Here is a 19681-nt window from a genome sequence, read left to right as displayed (position 1 = left end):
ATAATAATAATAATAATAATAATAATAATAATAGTAATAATAGTAATAATAGTAATAATAGTAATAATAGTAATAATAGTAATAATAGTAATAATAGTAATAATAGTAATAATAGTAATAATAGTAATAATAATAATAATAATAATGATAATAATGATAATAATGATAATAATGATAATAATGATAATAATGATAATAATGATAATAATGATAATAATGATAATAATGATAATAATGATAATAATGATAATAATGATAATAATGATAATAATGATAATAATGATAATAATGATAATAATGATAATAATGATAATAATGATAATAATGATAATAATGATAATAATAATAATAATAATAATAATAATAATAATAATAATAATAATAATAATAATAATAATAATAATAATAATAATAATAATAATAATAATAATAATAATAATAATAATAATAATAATAATAATAATAGGAGAAGAGAAAATGTCAAAATAGTTTTAATTGAGAGAGGTAAATAATGTCATTTATTTAAAATGATATCGATAAAGATAAAAAAAAAAATGTTAAGAAGCTCCTACCTTATTTTTGAAACACTATCTAAGCTAGTGTTTCAAAATAAACTCTATTTTAAGCTACTAACTTAGTTTGAGAACATTACCAAACATAGCTTATAGTTTATTAGTAGCTTAAAATAAGTTATAAGTTTCTAAATAAGCTGTGCCAAATAGAGCTTTAGGCTATTTTGATAACCTACACTACTGGAAATTATGGAATTTTCGACCACTTAAAAGTGATCTTAGATCAAGTTAATATCAAAAAGTGGTCGGAAATAGCAACAAAGGTTTTTCCGGATACCAAAAGTGGTCAGAACAAGACTTTCAACTTGATTTAAGATCACTTTTAGGTGGTCGGAAATTCCATAATTTCCATTAGTGCTAGCTGAAAAGGTAGCTGAAAAGAAGCTGAAAGCTGATAAGCGATAAGCTATGAGCTGAAAACTGAAGAGCTGTAAAGCTAGCTGTTATTTTTGAAAGTGTTTGGTAAAATTAGCTTTTTGACAAGCTGATAAATGTAAAAAGACAAAAAAGAACATCTTCATAAAATTTAAATTAGCTTGTTTAAATATTAAAATTTAACATTTTGTCTTTAAAAAATTAACATTTTGAAATAAAACTATTAGCATAATCACGATCTAACATCTCACAATGAAGTAGCAATATTGTTGCGAATTTCCTTCATATAATAATAATAATAATAATAATAATAATAATAATAATAATAATAATAATAATAATAATAATAATAATAATAATAATAATAATAATAATAATAATAATAATAATATTATTATTATTATTATTATTATTATTATTATTATTATTATTATTATTATTATTATTATTATTATTATTATTATTATTATTATTATTATTATTATTATTATTTGCGGTGAAAATTGCGGATAAAGGAGGAGAGAAAAGGATTTTAACTGGGATGGGTAAAAATGGCCTTTCTTTAAAATAAAAAGGACGAAGATGAATAAAAGATAGGAAACTACTAGCTTATTTTAAAACGCTACCTTAGGTAGCGTTCCAAAATAAGCTCTTATTTTCAGTTACGAGCTTATTTTGGGAACATTGCCAAACAGAGCTTATAGCTTTTTAGTAGCTTAGAATATGCTATAAGCTCCTAAATAAGCTTTGCCAAACAGACTCTTAGACTTGGTGCTTGGAATTTTTTTTTTGAAGTATTTTGACTTGGTGATTGGAATTGGTCATTGAAGTATTTAGACTTGGTAATTAGTTCTTGTGTATTTTGAACCTTGTAAACATTGTGTATTTTAATTTGAACATTGTGTATCTAGACTTGGTGATGGTGTTTGGATAAATTGTTTTTATTATATGATTATGTTTAAAATCTAAACAGGTTAAAAACAACATTTTAAAATCGTTGTCTTTGATATATAAGACAACGGTTAAAAACCGTTTCGACAACACTAAATAGACGGAGGCAAAATCGTTGTCTATGTGCGTGACTTTTTAGGACTTTTAGGGTAAACCCGTTGTCTATGTGCATTTTTCTTGTCTTTGGAGATGCGGGGGATTGAACCCTGTGCCTCTCGCTCCCCTATTTATGCTTTTATACTCAAAATGCAATCTATATCTAATACCGAAATCAATATTTACAAAAAATATAAAAACCACTCTTATCAGAGCCAAGTTTTGATCCTGGGACCTGTGGGTTATGGGCCCACCACGCTTCCGCTACGCCACTCTAATCTTGATTTTTGTGTCTGTAATTAACCTATTTACTCTTTCTCTCCGGTGAAGTATTTCTCTGTTATTTGATTATGAATGTAAACTCTATTATTTGCAATAATCCTTTATTTATTATGGAAGTTTTTAAAGGTTTAACCGGTAACCGAATCGAACTTTGTATTATCGAATTAACTAAACCTAAGTTTTTTTTAAGTTAATAGGTCGGTTAACCGATTAATCGAAGTTTTTTAAGCTAAAATTTTAAATCTTTAAATAATACCTATAATAATAAATTTAATTAAAATAATACTTATAATAATAAATTCATCAAAAAAACATACAAACTCAATACCATAACAACACTACAAACATAAAAGCACAAATTATAAAGTTTAAACATCCATATATATTTAATTATTTATAAAGTTTAAACAACACTAGCCCTGGATCGTTGGCTTTTGATGGATTAACCTGGCCAGCGCCAACTGTAAAGATGTCAGCCAGGATGTCCCTTTCGTCTTCGATTTTGTTGTTCCCGATGTTAGTAGTGTCAGAAGTGGTGATGATTGCTGACTTGATTGCAGCAGGAGACCAATCGGGGTGCGCACAGTTGAGCAAAGCCGCAACACCGGATAGGTGTGGGCACGACATTGAGGTACCTGAAAGAATGTTGAACATTGGTTTCCAGTCAGTCATGTTTTCAACCGAAAAAGGCCATGCCGCAGTAATGCTCACACCTGGACCTACAATGTTGGTTTTAGAATTCCAGGGCTAGCGTTGCTCGGCCCCCGAGATGAGAAGTAGGAAATGGCCGGGGCCAGGGACGGAGCCAAGAATTTTGTTAAGAGGGGGCGAAGAAGCAGGGACGGATCCATCAATTTTTTCGAGTGAATGAGAAACATTAAAACAAAAGAGATAATTTTTTAAAAAAAATAAATAAATTACCCAAGAAATATATGTATAAATATAGTTGGATATGGGCGAAAAATAAAACATTTTATTTTATTTATTTTTTTTTTGAAGGTCAATCTTGCGATTGTATTAATGAATCAAAGCCGAAATAGCATCAGGTGGGATAGCATCCCAGTACATAGCTTGATCCTGTGTAAATGCTAACGAAGCTAAAGTATGCGCATGTAAATTAACCTGTCTAGAGATGTAATCCAAAGTAATATGATTAAATAAAGACATAAGCATTCTGCATTGGTCAATTGTGACCCCAACGTAGGAATGGATCTGCGTGTGATGGTGCCGGACAATCGTAGTCAATTCCATGCAATCCGTGAGTAAACTTACTGATGTGTTGTTCTGTTCAAGTAACCAGGACAGTGCTTCCTTGTATGCCTGGGCCTCCGCCATAAGTGGTGAAAAGCAAATCGGTAATTTGCCATTTCTTGCTGCTACAAAAGAGCCATCTGGCGCTATTATTAACATGCCGTACGTAGCCTCGCCTGTGTCGTGTCGGAAACCCGCGTCCACATAGCATCGTAGACCACCCTCCCCTGGTTCGGTTAAATGCTCCGATGCCGCTGCCGGCTCGGTACGGCTGGCCTGGGCAGCGCCGTACGCCTGTAGTGCTACGGTTGCTGCTCTGGCTAATTGGGCAGGCTGCGTTATTGATCCCTTCCAGACAGCTGAATTCCGGGCTCTCCAAATATAATATAATATTGCTATCATCAACCGGGTCTGCTCCTCCGTCAAGATCGCCATAGCCCCTTTTAGCCATGTTGTAAAAGAGTCTGCAACAATATTAATGATAGACAATTGTGTTATATTCCAAACAAGTCTACAATATTCACAGAGCACTAAAGCATGTAACACATCTTCATGATCTAAACCACACATTGGGCATGTTGGGTCCACCTCCACCCTTTTAAATATCAAGTTAATGGTTGTTGGCAAAATGTCACATATGGCTCTCCACAAGAATGTTTTCCATTTTGGGGGGACTTTTACTTTCCACATTGTAATCCATTTATCGAAAATCGCGGGGTTATTTTCATAGTCACCCACAATACGCCTATAGACATTCTTCACTGTATATGTCCCCATTGAGTCACTCATACAATACCATGAATCCTCGTAATCAGGACTAATAGGGATCATATTTATTCGCTCCGCATCCTCAGGAATAAACAAGTCAGATAAAATATGTGGATCCCAGGTATGAGTCTGTAAATCAATTAATCCTGCAACCCGTGCCTCTCTCAATTGCTCTGGCATATCTGTTTGAATTAATGGGCTAGGATTATCTCGTAACCACGGATGCCCCCATATTAAAGTTGTCTGTCCATTCCCAATTCTCCTTCGCACCCCTGAGACCACCATTGCATGGGCTGCCATTATACTTTTCCAACAGTAACTTGGGCAATTACCAATAGTTGCATCTGTAAAACTGGTTGTGGGATAATACCTTGCCTTATAAATTTTAGCTGCGAGTGTCCCTGGGTCCGTTAAAAAACGTCATGCCTGTTTTCCCAGCATAGCCAGATTAAAAGCCCTCAGCTCTTTAAAACCCATACCACCGTATTTTTTTGGTACACACAACCTGTCCCAAGCCTTCCAATGTATTCCCCTTTCTCTTCCATTTCCCCACCAATACTTATTCATAGTTCGCTCAATTGACTGACAAACTATCTCAGGTAACAAAAAAACGCTCATTGAATAGGTAGGCATAGATTGCGCTACACTTTTCAACAATACTTCCTTACCAGCCTGAGAAAGCAACTTTTTACTCCACGAACCAATTTGTTGCCTGATCTTTTCCTCCACATATGAAAAAACAGCTCTCTTATTTCTCCCTACAAAGGAAGGTAGGCCCAAATATTTCCCAAAATTGGGTGCTTGCATCACCCCCAGACAATCCGCTACCTGTGCCCTGTCATCCTCCTGGGTATTTCTGCTAAAACATATATTAGATTTATTATAATTCACCACCTGGCCTGACAATTTCTCATACCTTGCAAGGCACTGCCTTACAACTCCCGCCTCCTGGATATTTGCTTTAAAAAATAGGAGGCTATCATCCGCAAAAAATAGGTGTGATACAGGCGGTGCCCCCCTTGCAACTCTGCACCCATGTATAGCGCCTGCCGACTGTTCATATTGTAATATCATCGAGAGAGCGTCTGCACAAATAATAAATAGATACGGAGAGAGAGGGTCTCCCTACCTGAGTCCCCTGGTTGGTTTGATGCGCCCCCCTGCTATACCATTGACCATTACAGTATAGTTAACAGTCGTTACACACAGCATAATGAGCTTTATCCACTTCTCACTAAAACCCATAACAGTCAGCATCCTTTCTAGAAAGTTCCACTCCATTCTGTCATAGGCCTTTGACATATCTAGCTTCAATGCACTCCAACCCACTACACCACATTGCTTTCTATTCAGATAATGCCCCACCTCTGCCGCCACCAAGATGTTGTCAGTAATCAGCCTTCCCGGAATAAAAGCACTCTGGGATTCTGATATTAATCCTCCCATAAGTGTTTTCATCCTATTTGCTATCATCTTGGCCATAACTCTGTAAATGACATTACTCAACGCAATCGGCCTTAAATCTGCAACTGTCTCAGGCATCTCTTTCTTAGGGATCAAAACAATGTTAGTATCATTCAACCCCTCGGGGAATACACAGGAATTCAAAGCATTCATTATAAAGCCAGATACATCTCTGATGTAGCAAAAATAAGATGTGAGCTCGGGTGTTATATCGTCCTCAGGGGATTGGGGGATATGGCACGCAATATGCAATCACAATAAACTAGGCACTAGCATAAGGAAATCAACAAGAAGCTAAGCAAACTACAAGTTTAAGGAAATGATAAGACTAACACATATACACAAAGATAAACACAAAATAAAGAAATAGGACTCAAGCTAGGGAGCATTATCATCTAGATGCATAGCACAACCTAAGGATTGGGGAAAATCATACAACCAAGGAATAGAGGGGATGCACGTAGGAATCCTAGTCTATAAGTCACTCACGTGAGCAAATTAGCTAGGATTAGAACAAGGAATTGCCCCACTCTCGTGGTGAATCAACTCCAAGTTCTTCAAGAACACAAAGCATCTAAAACCCCCAATTTCTCCCATTTTCATAGGAAAAATCGGGTTTATGCAAGGAGTGGCTTGAAATCTTGACCCAACTCTCATTGAGGCCAATAATCCTCCAAAACATGTCAATGAATGTTGTACACCAAGCATTAACAAAATACAAACACAAATCCTTCATAAACTCAAGAACCCTAGGTAGGCAAAATCCCCTTTATGCAATAATCACAAATCAAACATCAAGATATATAATACAACCCTAACTCAAGTCCATAAACTAACTACTCATGATTCAATAGCATAAAGAACACAAAAACATAAATGTAAAGCATAAACATTGCAAGATAAAGAGATAAAAGGGAGAAGAAAACTTCTCTAAAGAAATTGATGCTAAATCTTGGAATCCAAATGTTGAATCCTTGAATACAAGCATGAAATATGATAAAGAACCTAAATCTACACCTAATCTAATACTAAAATATGAAAGGAAAGAGTAGAAAATAGTTTGGGTCCGAATGGGGTTCAAAACCGAGTACAAATGAGTGAAAACTCAGCTAAAATAGAGCAGAGACGGGGGGCTCGACGCGTCGAGAATTTACAGATTGCAAAACGCGATCACACTGCCCAGATTCGACGCGTCAAGAAAATTCTCGACGCGTCGAGTGCTTCTCTGCAACGCAACTCCGACTTATAGGCTGATTTTGACCACTTTATGCTCAGAATTAGGCTTCAATGTCTTCATGAAAGTTGTATCTCTTCGAGTCTTCTTTCCATTGGAGCAAAAATCACTGCATTTGGACATTTCTAGGCCGAGATATGATCAAATTACCAAACAGTGGTCAGTTTCGGGTGAAATCTGTAAGTTCGGAACTTCAACTTCAAGGATGATTTTGACCACTGTGGCTTCCTTTTTAGGCTTTGATGTCTGAATATAAGTTGTAGCCCTTTGAGTCTTCTTTGCAATGGGACAAGACTCATGTAATTTGGATGTTTTTAGCTTGATATATGGTCCAAAAACCATGACGTCGACGTGCAGGTCGGGAATTGCAATTGCATGGTCGCTTGCTTCTCTTTTGCTTTGGTTTGCCCACATGACCAAGACCATTGAAAGAACCACCCTAGACTCCTTTGGAAGTGTTGCATCCATCTCCATAGCTTCATATTTGGCTCTCATTGACTCCAAATTCATCCAAAATGCTCCACTTGACTCCAATGTCCTTCAAAATGCATGAAAATATTCATTTTTGCTTCCAAAGCTTTTCAAACCAAATTCCTTGCAAAATAACACAAATTAGTCCTAATCTAATGAAATTTAGAATGATCTATAAACAAAATGGCTTAGTGAAAGGAGCAAAAATATAGACAAATAAGTACTTATCAATCTCCTCCCACTATCTCCCAAAACTGCTGGTAGAAACCCGGGTTTAATCCATCCGGACCCGGTGTCTTATCCGGATACATTGAAAAAAGAGCCTCTTTAACCTCATCAGTTTCAAAAGGGCGGTCTAGCATCATATTCTGTTCTAACGTGACCCGTGGGGTTAGGATCTCAAATAGCGGGGCAAAAATATTATCAAAGTAATTTAATATAGTGGAATGCATATCATCTCCCTCCACCCAGTTACCAGCATCACATTTAATACTAGAAATAAAATTCTTTTTCCTACGAGCCGAGGCATACCTGTGATAGAATTTTGTGTTTGCATCAGCCCCACGTAGCCAGTGCTGCTTGGCTCGCTGCTTCCAGAACACATCCTCCTGGGCCTCTATTCGTTTCAGGGAATTCTCAATCTGCTGGTACTCAGTTAGTGCTTCCAAATCTCGCCTATTCCGTATGGAATCCTGCCTCTGTTGTAGCTGGTTAATTCGTTTTCCGAATTTATGAAACTGGTCTCCCCCCCCACCGCATTAACTTCTCCCCACACAACTGCTGACAATGCAGCAATCCCTCCGTTCTCCCCTCATGCCAGGCGGCTTCTACTACTTCTTTGCACCCCTCATCTAACAGCCAAGCCATCTCAAACCTGAATCTCCGCGGCCCCCTTCCCCTTGGCATGCAGGTCGCATTAATATTGAGGAAAAGGATCGAGTGATCCGAGGCCCGGGTTCGAATGTTCTCCAACCATGCATTCTCATTCATCAGACCCCACTCATTCGTTATTAGAGCCTTGTCCAACCTTTCCTCTATCCAATTCGGCGTCCCCTTTCCCTTTTGCCACGTAAATTGGTGGCTTCTCATTGGCATTTGCATCAAACCACAGTCGTCCACAGCTTCTCCGAAACCCCGTAACAGACTATTAGGATACGGATTTCCCCCCTTATTCTCATGCTGATATAAGAGATTATTAAAGTCCCCTATCACCACCCAGGGCAACAAGGATCTATTCTTCAGAGTGCCAAGTAAATCCCATGTCTCCTCCCGCCTATTGCGTTCGGGGATACCATAGATACATGTCATGCGCCATAACTTACTAAACAAGCTTACTTCCACATCAATATGACTCTGCGAGTAGCTTAATAGCCTTACCGTATTATTCTTTTTCCATAAAAGTGTCATTCCTCCGCTCAATCCATCGTTATCAACATAAAATAAACCCTCATACCCAAGCGTAACACGGATCCGTTCTGCATGTACCCGTGGCACCTTGGTCTCCATCAAAAATACAAAATCAGGCTTCTTACTGGCCGCTAGTCCCACAATCTGTCGAACTGTGTGTGGATTGCCCAAGCCACGACAGTTCCAGCTCAAAGTACTCATGTTGATGGGCGGGGCTGGACACCAGCTCCCGACATGGACAAGTTTTTTGGAACAACAGCAATTGTTACCTCATCATTCCCATTATCCTCTCCCCCCTCCGTCCCATGCCTACGACACTTCGCCGTAGCCACCACCACCTCATCCTCAGACATACTCGTGGGTGTGACACCCCCACTTCCCTGTCCCCCATCCACTGACCCAACAACACGTGGCTTGATTCCCAGTGGCCGTGGTTTCCCGCCAACCGGCACGAGCCAGCTATCCCCAACCGCTCTAGGAGCGCTCCGGGACCCACCAGCTCGCATATCCGAACCGTACAGGTACCTTTCGACCGGAATTCCAGCCTCCCTAGCGTGTATGCAGAAAGTATGCAAGTGACCCATACAACCACAAAAGTAACAAAACTTATGCAGCCGTTCATACCTGAAATTGACCCATGCTGTAGTCCCATCCCTCTTCATCAACCTCATCCTCCTTCGAAGCGGTCTATCAACCGAAATTGACACCCGAATACGGTGAAAAGTTAGCCATGGCGCCCCTTCAAACCGCTCATCATGCTTAACAAAAGAGCCCAAAAAATTCCCTGCCTGTTCCAGAATTGCATGTGACGTGTATCCCCTCGGCATATCATGCAATTGTACCCACATGTCAATCATATCCAGCTCTACATCCACAGGATTCACCCCATCCAACACCTCCCGACACACAAGAGCATTATTCTCAAAAGCACAGGGTCCTCCATTCAGCACATACTCCATATCTGTCTTATGGAAAAAAACAAACAAGAACAAACCCCGTTGGATCTCCGTTACCTGTACACCACGCACCGGTTGCCAAATAGACGCTAAAACCTGCCTCATAAAATCCAGTTTAATTAACTTTTGCGTCAAAAAGCGTCCGACCACCCTCCATGTCTCCTCCTCACCTTCCCCACCTCCCTCAACCCCGTCATCCTCCCCTTCCGGCATAAACACCGCACCCTCCTCCTCCCGCAGTGCCCAATCCGCCCACCTATCCGTCAATTCCGCCACACCCGCCCCCACCCCCGCCTTCCGTACTGCCCCCCCTCCTCCCTTCCTCGCTGCCCCCCACTGCCCGTCCCCCTTCCCTCCAAACTGCCCACCTCGTCACTCACCATTCTACCACCTTCTCCATCCAATAACTCCTCACGCCAACCAACTCCACCGCCCTTATCCCCTCCCCCTTTTTCACGCTGCATGTTTTCCATGTGACTCCCAACCAAACTCCCCCTTACTTCGGTATTCCCAATCTGCCTCCCAACCAAACTCCCTCCACCGTTTCGTCGCATCCCCTTCCCCCCTTCTCCCATTCGGCGCAAAACAGCCCCATCCGACAGCCCTCCGCCGGACCGTTCATCCAAAGCTCCGTTCGTCTCCTCCTCACGCCTAATGAAATCGTCATCCATAGCAACGTCCCCGGCCATCGTCCGGACAGGAAGAACCGATCACCGTTGAAAACCTAAGAAAACCCTAGTAGAAAACGCAAAAACCCTAGAGAAAATCTAGAGAGAGATATTTCGTCCCGTAATCAATTGATACTGGTTAAAATTCCTGCTCATCTTAATTTAAAATATTCATAAAAAATATGAAACATAACTAATTTGATAAAATAATTTGAATAGAGAACACATTATAAATTACACATCTCATTTTTAATATAAAAGAATGTTGTAGATGTGTGTGCTACAAAATTGTGTTAATGTCAACAAAGGATTCAAACTCTAAACCTTCACTATAACCAAACATATGCTCTACCAACTAATCTATCTCACTTCTTATTAATATTTATCTGTTTCTTTATACTAATACTAAAACTTTTACTATATATACATATATACATACAACTATATATTATATATGGGGTGAGGGTGGGGGGAGGGGGCAACTGCCCCCTTTGGCTCCGTCCATGAGTGTGAATGAGACTTTTTGTACGTGCGAATATAAAATGTGCATGCATGTATGACGGCATGGGAATAGATGTCATTCATTTAAAATAGGGATAAAGTACAAATAAGCTACTAAACTATTTGAGAAACAATAATTAAGCCATCGAACTCAAATAACCCCCAATATCATATTTGAGGTTTTATTATATTGTTGATATTGAATATTAAATGAATAAAATAATTCAAATTTACTTCCGAAATTATTATTATTATTATTATTATTATTATTATTGTTGTTGTTGTTGTTGTTGTTGTTGTTGTTGTTGTTGTTAGGAACACTTGTATTAGGATTTTGATGATACCAATGTAACCTAGAAAGTAGACCCCTAACCGTTATCTTTTTTCATCGCCGCTTTCGTCTTAGACGAAAGTTGTCATAACTCACATGTAATTCGTGTTAAGCTAGTCAAACACACGAAGACGAGTTATGATTAGTTGTTAGGGTTATCAAGACGAAAGAAGACACGAAGCATGAAGCAACATCAACGAGAGATTAACCAGGAGCTGTCATTGAACACGAAAGGAAAGTCTTATTGATGACAATCCTTCAAGGCATTCCTTCTCACCTATAGCAAGAAGAATGTCTCCACTGTCTGACTTGACAACATTCGAGGATCAAAAGGACCTCAACTTGTGGGACACGCATACCTAGGAGCATTAAATGAAGATGTACTATTTCCTGAAGCTAAAGGACAAAACCCTAAGGCGCTCCATGCCATCAACGGCTACAAGGTACAACCTCACTAATGGAGCATTTAATGAGGGAAGCTCCCCGGTCCTTATCCACTGGACAATAGGTTTGAAAATTTCATCTCCCTCCAACGGGTGAAATTTTCCTCACCTATATAAACCCACCTTCATCAACTTAGAAGGGCTGGTTCTTGTCACTCGATCTATATATACACAAAAGCTCTTAAACGCTCTCAGCTCTCTCAAGCTTTTGTGAACCAGTGTTAAGGTGCAAAGATACTTGAAGAAGTTCATTGATCCTTATCTTACACCTTAAAGAAGTCTTTCCATTTGTACGAAGCAATCATTCCTCATCAGTCAAGACTTCATCGCGTTGGAGAAATCAGAAATCACTTTCTACCAACCTCAACTCTGAAGAAGAAGTTGATAGAGGCGGAGTAAACTCAAGGAGTTGAAAAACCTACGAAGGCTGTCCGACTTAGTGATCAAGGAAGTCTTTGTGTAATTGTACTAACGAGTGATAGTGCAATCCTTTCATAAGTTGTGGAAGAAGAGTGGAGTAGGCAAAGTTGGCCGAACCACTATAAAACTCTCGTCTCCCTATCTCTTTACTTACGCTTGTCATTTCTGCATCATACTATTTTCACGACATTACCGAAAGTTTTCTTTATAACAAAAACTCGTGCAAAGTAAATAAACAAACTCAATATTTCCGCTGCGCCAAAACACCGAAAGGTTGTTTTTAGGGCAAAACACGAAAAGAGTCTATTCACCTCCCCCCCCCCCCCCCGCCACCCCCCCTCTAGACTCTCGCTACAACTCTATCGGGACCAACAATTATTATTATTATTATTATTATTATGGTGATTTTAGTCCCTATATTTTGACAATATAATCATTTCAATCTCTTTATTTTGGACGTGACTATACTATTTCAGTTTTATTATTTCATGAGATAGACGATTTTGATTTCGTATTGATGGGACTATTAACTTTGTCAAATGGTAACTATCACCGTAAAAAACCGACCTACACAAACTTGAAAGACGTGCAACAAAATAAGTGATAGGATTAGTTAACAATAATTTTCATCAATTTTAAGGGGCGATCGCGAATACATCTGCAAAACAATAAATAGACCGTCTTTAATTTATAGATCGCTTGACCAAAGAGAGATAAACATGAGCAAAACAACTTAAAAGATCTTTGACATCATGTAAGACTAACTTTGCGAAGTAAAATTTGTTGTTATTTTTTTGTTAATTATTAACCGAATAAGTCTATAATGGACTAAAAATATAAAATTTAAGGAAAACTTTGGAACAAATTTTATACTCTAAATTATTATACTAAAGGTATAACTCGATAATCAGAAGTGCTCGTTTCCATCAATAATTTGTTTTTTTTTTTTTTTTTTTTTTTTTTTTTGTTAAATGACTGTCACTAATAATAATAAGTCATTTCTAGATCTTATACTTGTATGGTTTTATTTTGGCCAATTGAAGTACTTAATTATAATTTAAAATGAGTAGGTACATATTTGATATGTATACAAAGTACAAACAAACACACATATATGATATACTAGTTTTTTACGCGCACTGCGCGATTGGGATAATGCCCAATGTTTTTTTTTTTTTTTTTTTGAAATAAGTACTTTAAAGTATATTAAGGCAAGATTATATTGAAATTGTTCATGCATAGATAATTGAAGGTTGAATTTGCGTATTTAAATAGGTAATTCTTCTCGCAAAGGTTGAGTCCCCAACCCCAAGGGCCCCCCACACTCCGACCCGACAGAGCATTGTGGGAAGTTGTAAATCACGGTGACTCAATGGTTCAGCAGACAGGACCAAATGCCGGTGCGAACAAGGAATCTACCCACTTTGGACATAATTCCCGCACTGCCGCCGCCGAGGTTCAAACCTTGGTCTCTTCTCCCAAATACTGCCCACTAAACCATTGAGCTAAGCCCGTGCGGGTTAAATAGGTAATTCTAAGTTTACAAATGCAAGATAATATAGTCAAGATTGATTATAATTGTCAATAAAATAATTGTATAGGTATGGTTGAAACCAAATACGGGACATAAGGGGGAACAAATAAAAATTAGGGCATAAAATATTAAATATATACTAATATTGTTTGAGGAGATTTCGACATTAGGATTTGTGGTTAAGTTCTATTAAGACTTTAATATTAGAATTAGATTAATGGTGTAATTATAATTCTATATTAGACGTTAATATTAGAATTAGACTAACGGTGAATTAACGGTATTTAACGGAAAAGTTAAATGGATAATCATATAATTAAGGATAAATTAGAAAAACATTAAAAAAAATTAAAACCTGAACAATTTGAACCATTCATTTGATTTAATAATTTGACGGTCATTTTTTCTACCCAATGTTAATAATTAAATAAATTCGTTGGTCAAATCCGCTAATATAATCCGCTAACTACTGATTGTCAAACAAGGACATTGCAAGGTAGTTCTCACTTCAATTTGTTGTATGATTTGAATACTCTCTTTGTCACAAAATCTCTCAAGTAGTTAATATGGTTGGCTTTATTAATTATTTTTTTTTAAATTTTTTCATGGTATATAATAAAATACTTGGTAAATAAATATATAGCATTATTTTGTATTATAACTTTGATATTTAATTAGAAAAATAGTGCACAAAAAAGATAATAGACAATGTAGTGAATATAATCAATTGATGAATTTGAATGTAAATTTTTACATTTGAGAAAAATAAAGACAATATAACTAATGAAAATATTTCTCTTAATTAATTTATTGATAATGAATAATTTTTTTTCACTGAATTAAGACATTGTAAGGACAATGTAGCAAATATAATCAATTAATAAATTTGAATAAAAAGAATTTTTATATTGTAGAAAAATAAAGACAATATAACTAATACAATTATTTCTCTTATTTAATTTATTGATAATGAATAATTTGTTTTTGAATAAAGGCATTGTGGACACATAATTCTAAATTAAAGAAATGCATATCTATAATTTTTTGTTGTAGCTACTAAATTATTATTTATATAATTTAATAAGAGTAAAATAGAGTACTAATTATGCCAACTTTGATTGGGATGAGGTTCGAACCTAAGACCTTTTTTTTTTTTTTTTTTTTTTTTTTTTTTATTGAAATCAATGAGTAAGTTAACGGTGAACTAACGGCAATTCTTAAAATTTTAACGGAATTAGTAACGGTGTGTGGGTATTTTAGGAAATTTTAGTGTAAAATTTAAATCTTATCAATCTTTTAATCAATCTGAGCCATTCATTTGATTAAAATCTGTGACCGCCATTTTTTTTTACCCATTATAGGCCTAACTCTCTTGGGCTCTTATTAGTATAGTAGATATGAGTTAGATTAGGTACAAATTCGCGGCCAAGTATAAACGTGCAAATTCTAAAGTACACAACTCATAGCTACAAAGTGTGAACATTTTATTAATACTTATAAGTGCAACTCAAAAGAAAAGTTTAAAAATTAGAATTCTAAAAGCGCATACACATACAAACAATAAATGTGCAGACTATAACACTTACAAGTGTAACTCAAAAGAAAACTTTAAAAATTATAAAAATGTGCAACATAAACTCTAATTTTTATGTTCAACTTCACGAAACTATTGTTCTCTATATTTTGTTTTTTAATTTTTTAATTTTTTAATTTTTTTTTTTTGTTTTTTTTGTTTTCTACTCTATTTTCTGTTTAGAAACATTGTTTACTAACAATTATTTTTTAAAAAATTATTATTTTTAAATTAACACAAGTTTAATATCGAATAATTTTTAGATCTTATATTTAAAATATTTTTGAATATGTTTGGTTTAACTTGAATAAATATAATTTTTACTTTGTAAATCTAATATATGTTAAAAATTTACATTTTATATCTGAACTAAATTTATATTTGTATATAACATAACTAATAATATATCTAAATCAATAACCTATTAAGTTCACTTAAAATTTACTTTAGAAAATATTAATATTTTTTGAGTTAAAATTTAAAATATTTTTGTATATATTTATTTTGAGTGAAATGTTTATATATAATTTTTATTTTGAAGTCTAATATATATGAAAATTCAATATCCAACATTTAAACCAAACTTATATTACGATATAACTAAAAAATTCGAACTAATAATCTATTGTTTTCCATTCTCAAATTCTCTAGTTCTAAACCCACCTAACACCCCTTGCATGCAACAAGTAAGTTCCAAGGAGGGTGTGAGCTGGTTAGTAACTCAGTTATGCTCCTACAAGGAATTGAAGTTCCAACGAGGGTGCGAGCTGGTTAACAGCTCAATTTTGTTCTCTAAAAATGTGTTTAACTTTAACTTTTTTATTGTGTAAATGTTACATAGAAATGTTGTCAAATAATACAATCCACAAAAAAAATAATTTTAAAATTATACAAAACTTTAGTAGCACAAATAAAATATTTTAAATTTTTTTCCCATGAAAATTATTAAATCAACAACTTTAGAATATATATAGTTTTTTATGTAGAACTCGATCAAAATTTGACTAAATTAATTTTATCTCACTATAGTATAGAAATAAGAAAAAAAAAAAAAGTGCTAAGGCCAAGTGCTCCCTACCCTGCTCTAGCTACTTGCACCACTACAATACTACATACAAGTACACTTCATTAATATCAAGTTGTTTGTGATGACTGATGAGGCGGCCATTCAACTTATTACGGAGTATATTTTACCATTAAGTAAACTCTATATTATCATTTCAAAAAATATACGACGAGACTACGTGACATTATCGTGTTCATCCCACAATATATTGTAGAAAACTTTGGCCATTCAACTTATTATATTTTACCATTAAGTAAATTCTACATTATAATTCCAAAAAATGTACGACGAGACTACGTGACACTATCGTGTTCTTCCCACAATATATTGTTGAAAACTTTTGGCAGTACGCGTCCCAAATGAGCTAGGTGGCCAAGTGGATGAAGCATGATTCTCATATCTTAAGGTCATGAGTTTGATTCTGATCAACACCCTTTCGGTTGAGTCCGTTGTATAGGGTCTTCCTAGTGCGGTTTATCTCTATTGTGTGGTTTGCAAGGTATTATACAAGAGTAAGTTTATCTCGTGCACACCAAGCAATTTATCTCTATTGCATTGTTTGCAAGTCCTTACATAGGGGTGTTTACTCAGTGCACACCATTAAGTAGTGGTGTTGTAGGTTTAGCTTGTCATCCCAAAAAACAAACTTTTGCCGATTCTAAATCTACCTAATAAGGGCATTCCCATTAGTGATTTTTAGGAGATTTTTGCAGGTGAAAAAAACTTGATTTTTTTACTAATGAAGAAGATGGTTTTTAAGTGGCTTTTACTCATGCAAGTAGTGATTTTTAGTGGAGTCCACCAAGAGAGAAAAATAGAACAAAAACAACAATTGTCTGCGCGTTGAGCACAACAATCGCGCCCAGTAGGGTAGGGCGCATAATATTAGTATGTTTTTTTTTTGTCAGATTTTTTTTCCTTTTTCTTTTTCACCCTTTTATTTTTCTCTCCTTCCTCTCTCTCCTAGTTGGCACCTCAAAAATCTCAAAAAAAAAAAAAAAAAAACGTGGATGCTCTCATCCCTTGCATGCAATAGGGAAATTCCAATAATGTGGGAGCTAGTTAGCAACTAGATTATGTTCTCTAAAAACATGCTCAATAATCCCGATTTCTTATTGCCTTTGACTAACAACTACACTCATCAAAGAGATTGCAAGACAACAGCTAATGAATAGCTAAAGTTGTACAATTATATATCATAGGCAAAGCATTATGAACTAACATTGTATCCTAAGTTTGTTATTTTATTAAACCTTAGTATTTATGGTACTAACAATGAGGTGTGTATATATATATATATATATATATATATATATATATATATATATATATATATATATATATATATAGGCGGGTTCAGGTGCGGCAGTGTTTTACGGTGCGGTTATTTCTTAGGGTGCGGCAACACCAATAGTTCACCAAATATGCACCATCAACGTTAGGAAACACACCACACAAAACAGAGTAAACAGAGCCCTGCATCACCAAACACACACCATTAGGTGTGAGTAAAAACACCATACACTGTTCGGAAATACATCATTGGGGGTGGTGAGTTATATGGTGTGTTTTTTTGAGTCTGTGGTGTATTTTGTGATGTTTATTACATTTCATTGGGGTGTATTTTTATTACACTGTTGGTGCATATTGTTAACACTGGTGTATTCTGGAATTTGACCGCACCGCCGCACCGTAAGACCCCGCCGCGCATATGAGCGCTCTTATATATATATATATATATATATATATATATATATATATATATATATATATATATATATATATATATATATATGTATGTATGTATGTATGCTTTGTGGTCTTTATTATTTGCATTATGATTGCACATGAAATTGTGAGAGGGATAAGTTCGGTAAAGTTGAGGCTTAAATGCTTGCTTAATGATCCAAAATCCTTGGAACCTCTGCACCATGCATTATATGGCTTTGGATCAAGCTCTGAAATGCACTTCCAAACTGCACTATTGCACTTAAATCCACTCCCAAATGCAATCTGCCAAACCCTATCACCCTTCTTAACCCTCCCTTTAGCCTCGAGGTAGCACAGCTCATACCAAATGGAAGAAGATGAAGTGTTGCCAAATCTGTAGAGTGTCATTCTTGAGGCCTCAGCATCTTGTTTGCTCAAGAGAGAATCCCCGCGATGGAGTTTTTGTGGACTTTAAGGATGTCTTTAGCCACACCGATCCAGAGAATCCCCGCGCTGCACCCCATCCCACACAGGCTAAAGCTCTTCACATTGCTCCTCAGCCCAAATCTGTTAATGACCATAGAAGTGATGGAGGGGGTGGGGCAGAAGAGGCTGCAATTAGACACAATAATGTCTATGCTCCCAGGGCTCACATTGTGCTTTTCCAGCAGATTTTTCACCACAGTGAACAGAACTGTCTCAATTTCATCCCTGGATACCTCCAGGGAGCAGTTAGGGGGGAGCTGGTGCATCACGTGGGGGGCGCCCGCCTCGCTGCTGATCCCGGACCTCGTCCCGGACTTCACGTGGAAGTCGAACCCCCCGGGTTCAGTGCAGTGCAGCCCTTGCTCCACAAAGTAGGCCGTGGTCACCCTCGTGTGGTCCGGGGGCCTGTAGCAGCAGAAAACACAGTAGTAGAGAAATAGTTGGGTTTGTGTGGGTATATATAGAGTGTGTATACAAATAATCTGTTATATAAACGGATGATCACACAATTGTTGTTCAGGTGCTATCTTTACTGATTTATTGGTCTGAAAAGAAGGAGAACATTTGTGATCACAGCATTTGTGTGGTAAAATGTAGTTTCAAGTTTCAACTTTTATCTTAAGTTTATAAGCGGTTAAATATTTTAAAGATGAACTCAAACAACAAATCTGTTGTAGTCTAGTTGGTTAGGATATTTGGCTCTCACCCGAGAGACCCGGGTTCGATTCCCGGCAACGGAAATTCCTTTTTTATGCATTTATTTCGCATTGCTCGTTTACGGTGCAAGAAAAATAAGAACATCAATTGGGTGAGAGAGGCTCGAGCTCTCGACCTCGGGATAACTACTATGAGACCTACGCGCTAGCCAACTATGCCACCACCCCATGTTTGTTTAATTGTTAATGAAAATTAATTTACTTTTTATGGATACATACTTTTTGACGAAGAAGGGTAGGGATTAATTAATAAACTAATAATGTGAATAGATTAATGAGGGGGAACTAATATAGCTTAATAAAGAAGGGTAGGGATTTTGTTTACACTTTTGTTTCTTGAAACACTCAGAATTCTTTACAATGTAGTATTTTTTTTTGAAGATCCTTTACAATGTAGTATATGTTC

At 36.3% G+C, this 19681-nt stretch overlaps 2 non-coding genes across 2 annotated transcripts; one reads left to right on the top strand and one right to left on the bottom strand.

Annotated features, from left to right (window-relative positions):
* Window positions 1-2201: 2201 nt before the first annotated feature.
* TRNAM-CAU lies at window positions 2202-2273 on the bottom strand. Its single transcript has one exon. It is a non-coding gene; the product is annotated as a tRNA-Met (tRNA).
* A 16953-nt stretch (window positions 2274-19226) lies between these two features.
* On the top strand, window positions 19227-19299 carry TRNAE-CUC. Its single transcript has one exon. It is a non-coding gene; the product is annotated as a tRNA-Glu (tRNA).
* Window positions 19300-19681: the final 382 nt, after the last annotated feature.

This window comes from Ipomoea nil, unplaced genomic scaffold (genome assembly GCF_001879475.1).
Source record: "Ipomoea nil cultivar Tokyo-kokei standard unplaced genomic scaffold, Asagao_1.1 scaffold0317, whole genome shotgun sequence".
In the NCBI taxonomy this organism is placed as follows: domain Eukaryota; kingdom Viridiplantae; phylum Streptophyta; class Magnoliopsida; order Solanales; family Convolvulaceae; genus Ipomoea; species Ipomoea nil.
This window is presented reverse-complemented; position numbering and strand designations above follow the sequence as displayed.